This window comes from Typopeltis vanoorti, chromosome 9 (genome assembly GCF_054136105.1).
Source record: "Typopeltis vanoorti isolate ZY-2024b chromosome 9, IOZ_Tvanoo_1.0, whole genome shotgun sequence".
Lineage (NCBI taxonomy): Eukaryota > Metazoa > Arthropoda > Arachnida > Uropygi > Thelyphonidae > Typopeltis > Typopeltis vanoorti.
In genome coordinates, this window is record NC_143557.1 from 45,419,849 (window position 1) to 45,433,785 (window position 13,937).

Here is a 13,937-nt window from a genome sequence, read left to right on the forward strand (position 1 = left end):
ACAAAGGCAATATCAGAATAAAATGTTTTGAACATATGTAAAGCAATCAGAAAGGTGAAAAATATAATAATAAAATAAAATAAATTTCTGTGTGTATTCGGCTATTGTTAGGGGCGTTTTAGTGCGTCTACCGGACGATTCGTTTCTCACTTTCCCAATAATTTTCCTTAGTTTACGGACTGTTACTCGAGCAGAAAGGAATAGGTCTATAACCCCCCCCCCCCACACACACACACAAAAAAAAAAACATAAATGATTATGTAATACATATGCGCCTTTTCTTTTAAATAATTCAAATCTTTTTTTTCCAAGATAATTGTATCAAATTATTTATAATTTTTCGATAATAAAAATGAAACTGATCATTATACATTAAGAAATCATTTTGGTATAACTGTTGTATCAGCCTATAAAAGATATGTCAGTATTTCTGTGTTAGGATGTCTGTAATCAACAATGGAAAACGAAACAAGACATTCTTGATGTATTCTGCACTACAGCTAGGCAATTTAGTGTGATTTCTGGGGAAACTTTCTCTCTTGTCTTTCTCAATAGCAGTGAGAGTAATCCAAGTTTAGCTTTTCCTCCAGCTAAGAGGATTATTATGGAGTATTTCGAAGACGTAGTAATATTTAGAATAAATAAATAACAAAATTAACACTACTGAAATTTCAGCAGACCACTGAACAACTGATTTCAGATTGCAAAGAAATAGTACAGAATTAGAAGCTTCAATGGCACAACAATATTATTGCTTTATTTTATTTTATTTTTTTGTCAAAATGGTAAACTGAAGTAACAGATTTTGAATACTGTTTTGAATACTATTGTTCTGAAAGCATTCAAACCAGTAGAAATTTAAAGTAGTTATTATTAAATTACTTAAGGAATTGAACAACGTAGATGCAAATATAAATTAAATTACACTTTAATAAATATTTCCGATATTTCGCAACGTCACGTTGCCATCTTCAAAAGGAACTTACAAAAAAAGACACATGCACGTAGACACTACAACACAGTAACTGAGAATGAAGAGATGAAGCTATCGTTCTCCTAAAAGTCCTGATGATGCCCTCTAGTGGGCTAAGTAGGTGTTCTTGGCCGTTGGGTTGAAGGTCTGCTGATGTAAGCCTCCCAAATTTGGGGCAGTCTCATGCAACCAAATTTGTTGAGGTGTGGAGAGTTTCTTAGGGCTGAGGCTGATTCCATAAATAGTCTTTGAACGATAGCTTCATCTCTTCATTCTCAGTTACTGTGTTGTAGTGCCTACGTGCATGTGCCTTTTTTTTGTAAGTTCCTTTTGAAGATGGCAACGTGACGTTGCCGAAATATCGGAAATATTTATTAAAGTGTAATTTAATTTATATTTGTATCTACGTTGTTCATTTCCTTAAGTAATTTAATAATGCATAACCAACGTATAAGCCTGTCTACGAAAAATTAAAATAGTTATATAATTGAGTTCCAGGAGAGGAGTGGAGAAGGGAGGTAGATGCAGTAGAAAATCTTCAAAATGACTTAAATTTTGAATGATTTCGTATAGGATATCCTTCATATTATATTTTTAGCATATCTACAGTGGTTATTACACTGGATATTATAGTAATGCGGACCCTAAAAAAAATCTGTTCCAGTTTTAAGCAAAAGACAAAGGCGAAGAGTCTCTGGTAAAATACCAGTGAATATAAATTTTTGATATTAAAAAGACTCACAATCGAAGACCCTGAGTACTGCAGTTTAACATCATTTATTGTTCATAAAAAAAAATCGTTCCTAAAATTGAAATGTGCGACCCATATAATCTTATTTTGCAAGGAAAGAAAGCAAAATGTCATATTTATTTCAATAAATGTTATTTAAAAAATATAAATATTTGACATAATATTTCCAATGCAAACAAACATTTTGATTATTTATTTTCGCACATGTGAAATTCGTTTTATTTTGGAAAGAGACACAATAAATAAATTGTGCAGCAAAAAAAAGGTCAAATATCGTAGAACAGTAAAGGAAATTCCAAGTAATACAGTGCACATAAAGACAATAATCCGTTAACGGCGTAGAATACTGATGATATATATATATATATATATATTTAACATATAATATATATATATGTGTGTGTGTGTGTGTGTGTGTGTGTGTGTGTGTGTGTGTGTGTGTGTGTGTGTGTGTGTGTGTTCAGGAACATTGACTCGGTTGTTTTGATACATTTTTATAAAGAGATTTAATGACTAAAACCGAGAATAATTGCAAGGCTTTAATGAAATAAAACACTACTAGTTTCGGCTTTTGACAGCCTTCTTTCAGGTGTCTTCTAAAAATAGGAAACAGCAATAAAAACATTGAAGTTTACAACTGAGAAGCACAGGAAAATTGCAGTACATAATTGACATGAAAAAACGTTGTATTTACATTTAAGTTGTTCTTTCAAATGTGGCATTGCTTGTTGAGTGTGCTTGCAGACTCACGTGAACGCCAGTACTGAACAACAGCAGAGTGGCTATCAGGTAGATGCTGTAGCTCAAATTGTAATTTAAATGTTCACGATTAAGGATGATTTCTCTGGACTCCACAATATTTCTTTCAAACTAATCACGGCAACGAAAGATGTTTTCGGATCTATCCCAGCAGACTGAATGACCCTGGTGTTCATCATCTGGATTGTTCGAGAAAAGAACATGACTAGCCAAGGTACTGGCATGTGTTCTTTTGTAAGAGATGTCTCTCTTGTGTTCCTCCATACGTAATTCAATAGATTTATTTGCTTGACCAAAATAAGGGATATTACAATCACACCATATCTTATATACGCCAGGATATTTCAGATTATGATGATGAGGCTTTGGATGGCTTACTAGCGAGCGGATTTTTGGAAGTGTAGTGAATAAGGTCCTGATGTTGTACTTCTTAAGAACTTTAGCTAATTTTTTGGAAACTGAACTAATGTATGGGATGGAGATGTTACCCCTAAAGTTGGTTATTTCTTCAGTGCGGTGGCTAGGAGGATTTAGAAGTTTTTAATGGTTTTATCACAATATGCATTTTGTCTAAAGACATGTGAGAGGCAATTAATTTCTTTTTGAAGTTCATCTGGGTCATTCAGAAGAGAGCGTGCTCTATGTCCCAAGGTAGAAATAGTTCCAAGTTTTTGTGGAGGAAAACGATGGGACTGACTGCGAAGATATCTATTAGTTTGCATAGGTTTTCTATACATGGAGATTCTAAATTTTCCAGAGCAGCGTGAAAGTTTTATATCCAGGAATGGTAGGGAATTGTCATATTCAATTTCGACTGTGAATTTTATATTAGGATACTGATTATTGAGATGATTAAGAAAATCCATGAGAGAATTGTGGCCTTGACTCCAAATAATAAAAATGTCATCTACATAGCGTTTCCAAAGTTTTTGTTAAACGAGAAGGATGATATAGCTTTTGTTTCAAAATCCTCCAAGTAAATGTTCGCAAAAATAGGAGATAAAGGGTTGCCCATCGCTAGACCTTGGTTCTGTTTGTAGATGGTGTCTTCCGATATCAAGACACCATCGGAAGTAACCAAAATAGGAGATAAAGGGTTGCCCATCGCTAGACCTTGGTTCTGTTTGTAGATGGTGTCTTGATATCGGAAGTAACCAAACTTAATGCAATGGGTCAGTAAAGCAAACATTTTTTTTGGATAATTTGTTCTTTAGTAATATTAGCACTTCTGTAGGGACATTTATAAATAAGGAAACTATGTCAAAACTTGCTATTATGTCATTCTCGTTGATAGTTATATCTTTAATTTGTGATATAAAGTCCACGGTATTGTTGACGAAGGATGACGACTTATTAGAAAAACACTTGAGGTATTTAGCAAGATGTTTAGAAAGCTTGTAAGTCGGAGAATCAATACCTTCCACGATTGGACTTACAAGCTTTCTAAACATCTTGCTAAATACCTCAAGTGTTTTTCTAATAAGTCTTCATCCTTCGTCAACAATACCATGTCAATTATGTACTGCAATTTTCCTATGCTTCTCAGTTTTAAACTAGATTGTTTTTATTGCTGTTTCCTATTTTTAGAAGACACCTGAAGAAGGCTGTCAAAAGCCGAAACTAGTAGTGTTTTATATCATTAAAGCCATACAATTATTCTCAGTTTTAGTCATTATATATTATATGCTTTTTATGTGAATCTCAGGCCTCCAGTAAGGTGGTCGCGCACTGGGCGACAAAATTTACCTTTCACCTAAAGTTGGGTGGTTGGAAAGCAGATGCATTAACCATTCTGTCAACCAGGGAGGCATACTATGCATGTTACTGCAAACTGAAACGTTTTATATTTATATTTAGATCCATGTAATTCCATAAATATGACGAGTTTTGCTACAATTTTTATTACTGTAAATTCAAAATTTTTATTTTTAGTGAAAATATCTGAACTTTACAGTTGATGAAGTTCCTATTTTTACCTTGATTAGCAAGCTTAATTTGATTGCATTTAAATTCTTAAAAAAAAAAAAACTTTTATCGCTATACTAAATTATTACCATACCTTTTAATATTTTTTCGGTATTTAAAATTTTTGTAGCAACTATGATGCTTGTCAACGAAGCTTGTCAAACAAAATCAACGTTCTCAAAATCAACAATCAACACTGCAATTGAAATATTTCACAGAAAGATTTTAATTACATCTTTCTTTAAATTAATTATGATTCAATTACATGGAATATTTAAAAATGTAAATAATATATATATATATATATATATATATATATATATATATATAGAGAGAGAGAGAGAGAGAGAGAGAGAGAGAGAGAGAGAGAGAGAGAGAGAATTACATTAAAATATTTTAAACTATTTAGAAAATTTAATATTAAATATAAAGCATCGTAGAAGTTGCATAATTATTTATAATCCATCGATATAAGTTATTCATTTATTTATATAAAATGACTTACAACGCTGCTGGTTTAATATTACCAAGTTAATATTAATATTTTTGGTATACATGTGAAAATCGTTTTTATTTTTGGAAGAGACAATAAATAAATTGTGCACCAAAAAGGGTCAAATATCGTAGAACAGTAAAGGAAATTCCAAATAACAGTAATTACACTGCTAGTTTAGTTACCGTTATTTGGCTAGTATTTGTCAAGTAGTATAGTGTATACAAGTGCATATACCTAATTATATGATTAAAGTAGTTGTCGCAGTCGGTCATTGAAAAACAGAATATATTTTTCAATTAATTTATTATTCTTATTTTACTGTTATTTATTTTAACAAAACCAAGATACTGCTGTTTCTATTTTTGCATTTTTTTAGCTTTTAACGTAACTGTTTATTTTATTTATATGTTTATTTTGGATTTAATAAATATTTATTTCGCTTCTGATAGATTAATGCACATAATGCCAAGAAAATTTGCATCCGGAGCTAGTAAAAGAAAACGACTCAGACAAAATGAAAAACAGCTAAATAGTCAAAAGGGGGTAATTTTGTCTTTCTTGCGTTCTGAAAATGAAGAATTTCGTAGAACTGAAGTTGTACTTCACACGTCTCGGAATGAAAACGAAACATTGGTATCATTATCAGGAGAAGATGAAAGTGAAAACGAAGAACATCAAAATGATGTGGAAAACATAGGAGAGAAAGAAGTAAATGAAACAAATCAAGAGGATTATGAAGACAATTTTCAATCGGAGTCTGTACTTACCAGCAAGCAAGCTATCTCTTATCCTACCGATATAGCAGTGTGGCCACTCACTATTAATGAACAGTTTATCGAGCATATTTTAATAAATATGCCTCAGAATGTTGGTAAAATCTAAAATTAAAAAAAAAAAAAAAATACACAGAACGCAACAGAATATATGTCAGAAATGTAAATGAATCACATTTTTACTGTAAAAAGGCGAATGGAACAAAGGAGAAATGAGAGGTGGCTAATTTTTTCAGAAACCAGCAAAGCAATTTACAGCTTTGTTTGTAAATTGTTTTCTAAGTCAAATAATAGCTAATGAAGGGTTTTAATGACCGGGGGAAATATAACACGAACCTTATGTGATCACGAGCATTCTACTGAGCATATACGAGCGATGTGCAAATAAATAATTTCCTCAAGAATCAGAAGAAAATTATTGGAGAGAGGTTTTAAAAAGAATAATAGCTACCATTAAGTTACTGAGTAAACTAGGGCTAGCATTTAGAGAAAATACAAATATTTTTTCAAATATTTTTTTCTGATTCTTGCGGAAATTATTTATTGTGTTTACATTATTTAAGTGAATTTTATGATTTTTTAAAACATCACATTAAAATGGATGCTGTGGTTCTGGCAGATCAAATTATCTTTCTTACCACACTTGTGATGAATTCATAGCATTAACAGCTAAAAAAAAACAAGAGAAATATTAATACCAGAAATTAAGGAAGCTCCTTATTTTGCAATAATACTCGATTCAATGCCAGACATTGCCTATAATGACCAATTAGGTATGATATTTAGGTATGTATTTCCGCAAATTCTGACATTAGAGAAACATTTATCGGGTTCATCAGTATTACACAACATAATTCCTTATATTTAGAAGAGGTAGTGTTAAAAAAATTAGAAGAATTATGAATTATGAATTAGAAGAATAATGCTACCAATATGAAAGGTATCTATACAGGTTTACAAACTAGGCTGAAAAAACATACTCCCTCTGCATTATATACGGTGCTCTAGTACGGTATATAATGCATTTCTTAAATTTAATTGGCGACTATGCCGCGGAATCTTGTCCGGAAGCAGTGCAATATTTTTGTTTTATTCAAAATTATATAATTACTTTTCATCTTCAACAAGAAGATGGGGTATATTCCTTAAACATTTAGAAAAAAAAAATCTTTAACAGTTAAAAGACTAAGTGAAACGTGGTGGTCCGCAAGAGCTGACGCTATATTGGCTTTGAAACGTAGATATAAACAAATTAAAGACACATTACTTGAACTATCTATTTCTCCTCATGAAAAACCTATTTCTAAATTAGAGACCTCATCATTGGCTGAACATTTTGACAAACCAGAAACAGCAATTTCAACAGTTGTGTGGGACAAAATTTTACAACGAATAAATGCTACTAGTAAATCTCTACTAGATCCCGATATGGATTTGTTTTTAGCTAATAATTTGTTACAGTGTTTAGTTGGTTTTAATTTAGATATAAGAAATAGTTTTGCTGCTGTCAATGAAGAAGCAAATTTATGAACAGATGAGACAAAATTTAAAGATGAAAAGGGAAGAGTTAAAAACCGAAAAAAATTGAGTGACGAAGTTTCACAATCTAACAATGATATTATATTACATGGGAAAGAAATTTTCGCTGTGAACACTTTTAATGTCATTTGCGATATGCTAATTTTGGAAATTAACGAAAGAACAAAAAGCTATTTCGACATATTAAATATGTTTGACATTTTTTTGAAGAAAGATATAGATCAAGACAAGTACAAGACTAGTATTAATAAAATTTTACAAACTTATGGGACTGATATTGATCCAGAAAAATTTACTGATGAAGTTAAGCAATTTTTAAATAATGATAAAGGAAGAAAATTCAATTAAAAATATGTACAAATTTATAAACGATGGGTTAAGGTCTACTTTTCCGGACGTAGAAACAATTTTAAAAATATTTTTGACGATGCCTATATCAAATGCAAGTGCTGAACGCTCATTTTCAGTGTTGAAATAAATAAAAAATTATTTGAAAAGCAACCAGTGGCGGCCGGTGAAAATTTTAAGTGTGGGTGCTGCATAAAAAAAGAAAAAAAAATAAGTAAATAAAAAAAATATATATATATAAACACTTTTTTTCCTAATCAGTAACGAATTTATTAATAAATAAATTTACATATTAAAAATTGCTTTATTAAAAATATTTCATCCTCACTACGAACAAACACCAATAATAAAAGATTCATATCAATAGCAATGACAAGTGCAAACGAATATCGGCGTTACATTGCAGTGCATTTGTTTCGTGTAACGATAATTGAAAAAATATAATTCTTTTCATATTTTCAAAAGTGACACTCGTCATATTTCAGTCTCGTATCTTCTTCTTTCCCTATGCCTTATCCCATGTTAAACGGGGTCGGCGCACTGATCTTTAACCTTCCTCTTCCAAGTTCTCCAGTCCAGGGCGCATCCTTTCTCTCTGTCACCTTATCCTTCCACTTGAGCTTGGGCCTGCCTCTTTTCCTCCAACTCCATATACTCCACTCGTTTACCAACATACTCCTCACCCTTCCTCTCTACATGTCCAAACCACCTCAGCCTACTTTCTTGTATCTTCTTGTCAATTGGTCCCACCTTAACCGTCCCTCTGATGTAGTCATTCCTTATCCTGTCCTTCTTTGTCACACCACTCATCCATCTCAACACCTGCATTTCCTCTACCTCCATCTTCCTCTCCTATGCCTTGGTTATAGGCCACGTCTCCGCACCATGGAGCATCGCCAGCCTCACCACCATCTCATACAACTTTCCTTTCCTCTTACAACTCACTCTCTTGTCGCACAGGACTCTGCTCATCTTCCTCCAACTGCATGTTATTCGGTGCTGTATTTCCTCATCCAAATCACCATTCCTCTCGACAACCGACCCAAGATACTTGAATTTACCTGAAATTAGCCTTTCACCCTGGAGTCGTATGGCCATATCCTCATCACTCCCCATTGACAAATATTCAGTCTTCACCCAGTTAATTCTCATGCCTCTCTCCTCCAATGCCTTTCTCCACTCTTCCAGGGTATTTTCAAGCTTCTCTCGGGATGATTCGCATAGAACAATGTCGTCGGCAAACAGCATGCTCCATGGTGCCTCCTTCTTGACATCCTCCACTAGTACATCCATGACCAGGTCAAAGAGGTAGGGGCTCAGAGCTGACCCTTGGTGTAGCCTTACGACAATGGGGAACCCTTCTGTTATGCCGACACTAGACCTGACCTGAGTTTCTGTTCCCTCATACATCTCCTTCACCAACCTCACGTACTTCTCCGACACCCCCTTCTTCCTCATACACCTCCATACCTCCTGCCTGGCCACTCTGTCGTATGCCTTTTCGAGGTCTATAAACACCATGTGCAGATTCACTTGCATCTCTCTGTATTTCTCTATCAATCACCTTAGCGCAAATATCGCATCCGTTGTCCTTCTTCCTGGCATAAATCCAAACTGCTCCTCACCAATTTTCGTTTCCTGACGTATCCTTCCTTCAATTACTCTTCCCCATATTTCAGCCTTGTATCTATAATAAATAAATGTTATTTTAACAAAATGCAATAAGATTTACAAAAAAAATAGTTTACTACGAACACGCACCAATAATAAACGTTTCGTATCTCGAAATAAGGTGCGTAAGCTTACTAAAAATAAATACACTGCCGTTTGAGCAGTTACAGCTGGGAATGACGTAATGTGCAATGACAAGAGCAAATGATTAATGGTGTTAGATCGCAGTGCATTTGTTTCGTAATCTAAAGAATTAATCGAACAATTCCAATTATTAACTATTCAATCAATGTCAAAACATAAGCTGTAACATGTGCTGCATTTATATAATGTTGTAAGCATTGTTATTATTTATAAACACAAACAAAATTTAATTTTTTCCTTGGGGATGATGCAGTGTCAGAGTGCTCATGTACGGGCCGCCATTGAAAGCAACTTGCATAAAAATAAAACAAGTGACCTGTCGTTATTATGCATTGAATCAGATGTAATGGACTCGATTAATTATGACATTATATATTTGCTAAAACCAAAGCCAGAAAAAATAACTTTTAGTTATTAAATTTATTTAAATTTTAACTGATTTATTTTAATACTTTTTTTTAAAACGCAAATATATGTATACCAATGTTGTATTGTGGTATTAAAATGACTTATTATGGAAATGTTGACTTTTATTTTCAATAAACTAAAAAAAATGCTTATTTTTGAAGCCTCATAATGATGTTGCGCATAGGGCCTCCAAAAGTATAAATGCGGCCCTGCCCACATGCAGAGAGAGTGATACCCTGAAAAACATAATCTCACTGTCGAGGGGCCCAGACCTTCCCACTCATTCGATGGTACACCAGTAAAACGGTTCCACAGGCCGTCTGCTAATTAGTGCACAGGACTGAACCAGGTAGTAACAAACCTGGAAGCTTCTCAATCAGCTAGCAAAAAATCCTGCAACCATGTATTTTGCCAGTTTGTAATTGGAGGGAAACCAAATACTGTGGCTGCAGGGAGGGGGGGGGAGACTGTCGAGGCCATGTATAGGCAGGAGACCAACTCCTCTGTGTGAGCAGTATGTTTGCGAGTTTGTCACCTCTCACTGCATGTCCCATTTCCTTTTTATCTCTTCCACATGAAATGTGGGAAAAGGCCCCACCTTCTCCCTACATATAGGGAGAAGGTGGGGCCTTTCAACCCTATCTAGCTTTTGGAGCCTGAGTGGGCAGTTCAATCTTCACTGGTAGCCAATCAGAGATTGCTGATCTATAACTCTTACTAATTACAGGTAGCAACTGACTATGTTTCCATAGTCAGTTGCTACCTGTAAGAAGACACAAGCAAACAAATGCTGCCATCTCTTGGTACCTAACCCTTACAGGATGTGTTATTTGTCTGAAATAATGTGGGGTCTACAGTATTGTCTTGAGTTTATGAAACAAAAAATCCAGTTTCCAGGAGAAAAAACCTGCTTGCCCATGCCAGAGAATTAGTTGATCTCTGGCATGGACAAGCAGGACCTTTGCTATGGCCCACACAGAACCACAACCAAAAGAAATGCATTTTTATTGTAGATTTTAAAATTTCTGCCACACAAAATAGTTTAAAAAAAATTTTTTTAAAAATCATCAAAAATCCAACCAAGAAAAAATCATAGAAGGCAACGGAAATCCAACCAAACAACCCACTAACACTAATTCTTATCAAAAAATTCCCATATCCACTTCAACATCCATGGCCTAAACAGCAATATAAATGATGTACACTATCTACAGTTATCTAAACCAGAACTACTATTTCCTTCAGAACTCTATCTGGCAACCTCAACAGCCACTGTACACCTAAACTACCCAAAATACATTACAAAGCTTTTTCAGAGTGCATTCGTGAAGACCGATATACCATACCAGAGAATACAAATTCTTGCCTTCAACTATTTGATCTGCTTTGACTCAAAATTTCTATTCCAAATCAACCCATACTTTTCATATCGCTCTCCAAACTCCATCAACCACTCTGACCTCTTCAACTTTCTCTCTCTAAAGCTCGACTTCCTGCAGATTAAGTACCCAAATATGGTGTGCATGCATGTATATAAAATAAGTTTCTAATTCACTGGTCACAATGTGTGTGTGTGTGTATATTATATGGCTTTAGTAGATTATGTGTGTGTGTGTGTATATATATATATATATATATATATATATATATATATATATATATATATTTTTTTTTTTTTTTTTTGTAGATTTTGTAGTATATACATATATATATATTTTGTAGATTATGTATGTATATATATATATTTTGTAGTATATATATATTGTAGATTTTGTAGTATATATATATATATATATAATCTACTAAAGCCTTTTATTCCATTGCAGGGAGTAGACGAAGCTGTTTTACCCCTATTTGGAGACTGGGGGGGGGAGGATTTTCACTCTCCACCAGCAGCCAGTCACAGTAATTTTAAGTCGGTGACATCCAGTGAAGGAATGGCAGACAAGTGCCACCATGTCGTAGTCCCTAACTCTAACACCATGTTGTTCCACAAGAAGTCAGATTATATGTGCTGTTTAATTATTAGAGCTGCCAAAAGATAAGTTATTTCATGTTTTGATTAATAATATTACGTGAACTCAGTTTTTGTTTCATACGGATGCATGATTGAGTTCTTTAGTTTGTAAGCAAAAGTTACTTTTTTGTATGTGAAAAAGTCCAACAATATTGTATTTAATTTAAATACAATATTGTTGGACTTTTTTTATAATAGAGTGACAGCTGAGTTGTATAAAGGGAATGGTACAAGATGGATACTAACAAACGAGAGAAGCAGACAAGTAAGTGAGCTGGTGGTGGTTGTTGGAACAAATGACTTTATTAGACATAAAAGCATGTAAGAATGGATATCAGGAGGTTGTTAAAGAGAGTGAAAGATAACTGTGTGGTTGGAAGGGTGGTCGGCATATTGCCTAAGTATGATAATTGTGAGTTGAGATGGAGAGCCGGGTCATGAATGGAATGTTGGCTGAGCTGTATGAGAAGAAGGGAGTGCAGTTTGTGAATGTGGGTGGGAAGCCACAGTTGAATGGATTTGGTGAGTCAGTAAGAGAGAGAGAGACCAATGTAAGGAGGAGCAATGAATGATGTGATCAAGAGAGTATAGGAAGTAACAAGTGAAGCAAAAGATCAGGACAGAGGAATCGGTGAGACCAGACTGATTGTAAATGATAATAGTAGTACTGTGATTGATAATGGCCAAACGAGAATGCAAGATGGACAGGAAAATGGGGGGGGGGGAATTACGGTGGACAGGAAGAAACAGTATAAGAAGAGTGGATGCTGGAAGTAGTAGTGAATGTGTTAATGTTAATTGGTTGGTAAGAACAGCAAAACTGCATTATGAGCAGAAATTAGCAAAGCAGGACAAAAAAAAGCCCTAGAGTTTTTTTCAGGTATGCAGAAGTAGAAGAAATAATGATTATGGTAAGATGATGTTAATTAATGAATGAAAGTGGCAGAATGATAATTGCTGCTGCAGAAGATATCATTGAGGTATTCAGTGAACAATTTATAAGGATATTTCATCCTCATCAGGGTGAAATCATAATAAACTCAAGTGAAAAGGGCATGGGATTTGATGTCTTAATTGTGAGAGCAGGAGGTATATGAGGAAATAAGCTTGATATCAATAAGGTGATAGGATTTGATCACATATTACGAGTCTTAGGGAATGTTCTAGGGAATTATCAAAAGCATTAGAATGCCTGTTTAATAAGTCTTACAAACTCACAAGTTCCAAAAGGGTGGAAAGAAGATAAAATTTTTCATTGCACAAAAGTGATAAGGTTGTGGCTACAAATTATAGGTCAATCTATATATCCAGAGTATTGGATGGTAGAGGATGACTGGAGATATTGGTGAAAACTAGGATATAGAAATGAGTAGATAACAGCAGGATTCTCTATGGTTGTCAGCATGGGTTTGTTAAAGGGAGATCATGTTTTACCATCTTACTTAAGTATTATAACAAGGTGGCAAATGTCTTGGTTAAGAGAGATGCATATACAGTGGTATATTTAGAATTTGCAAAACCTTGTGATAGACTGCTACACGACAAGCTAATAAATAAATAACCTGAAATGGATGAGATTGGATAACAGACTAGCGACTTGGATCTGGGACTGTCTGTCAGACAGGTATTAGAGAGCTGTGTATAGGGTTGCAGTATCTCAAAAGAGGAAGGTCACTAGTGGTGTGTACCACATGGGTCTGTACTGCAGTCATTGCTGATCTGCAGTTGTTTGCAGATAATGCAAATTTGGGAAGAGGAATGCAGATCAAGCAGATTTTATGACCATATGGGAAGAGTTGAATAGATTTTATGATTGGGCAGGCAAGTGGAAGCATCAGTTCAATTTATTTATTCGTATGGAGTTTTCTCCCCATCCCTACTAGGGCAAGTTGAGTCCCCTCATGGTACTTGGGAATGGCTACAATACTTAAAACCAGTGGGGACCAGTATTTAAGTATTTATGACTGTAGATCCATGTGTGTTCACGGGCTAGTTTGACTGGTCTGGGGAATGAAAAACCAGAGTTTCCAGGTGAAAAAACCCCCTATCCCCATATGAGACTGGCTAACTCATCTTTCATCGAACTAAATAAA